The following is a 319-nucleotide window of genomic DNA, read 5'->3' on the forward strand; positions in this document are numbered from 1 at the left end:
CCTTTTAGGTGACTCTTGTGAGAGGGGAAGCAGCTTTCACACAGGAGTCCGCTACTGATCCGTGGCTGTTTACCACAAACACAACATTTATCCATTATTTTTATTTCAAATCCAAACATTGTCACTGAAAATGCTGAAAATGCAATTATTTTTCTTACACAGTACAGTAATACAATCTTTCTCAGACATGTTTAAACACAATAAATATAAGCAACACATTATTTAATGCTTTTTACTTTTGCATTTACTTCTAGATTTAAATATTAAGTTGCTCAAGCAATTGGCAAAACATTTAAACTACTTTTCTTACGTTATCACA

At 32.0% G+C, this 319-nt stretch overlaps 2 protein-coding genes across 2 annotated transcripts in view; one reads left to right on the top strand and one right to left on the bottom strand.

Annotated features, from left to right (window-relative positions):
• LOC107721741 (tripartite motif-containing protein 16-like) overlaps positions 1-319 on the top strand; it is a 258,890-nt gene that overhangs the window by 67,675 nt on the left and 190,896 nt on the right. The gene's annotated exons all lie outside the window — the stretch shown is intronic.
• LOC107721733 (nucleolar GTP-binding protein 1-like) overlaps positions 1-319 on the bottom strand; it is a 12,609-nt gene that overhangs the window by 10,095 nt on the left and 2,195 nt on the right. The window lies entirely within an intron of this gene.

The sequence above is a fragment of the Sinocyclocheilus rhinocerous genome, unplaced genomic scaffold (genome assembly GCF_001515625.1).
Source record: "Sinocyclocheilus rhinocerous isolate Xijiao unplaced genomic scaffold, SAMN03320098_v1.1 scaffold1112, whole genome shotgun sequence".
In the NCBI taxonomy this organism is placed as follows: Eukaryota; Metazoa; Chordata; class Actinopteri; order Cypriniformes; family Cyprinidae; genus Sinocyclocheilus; species Sinocyclocheilus rhinocerous.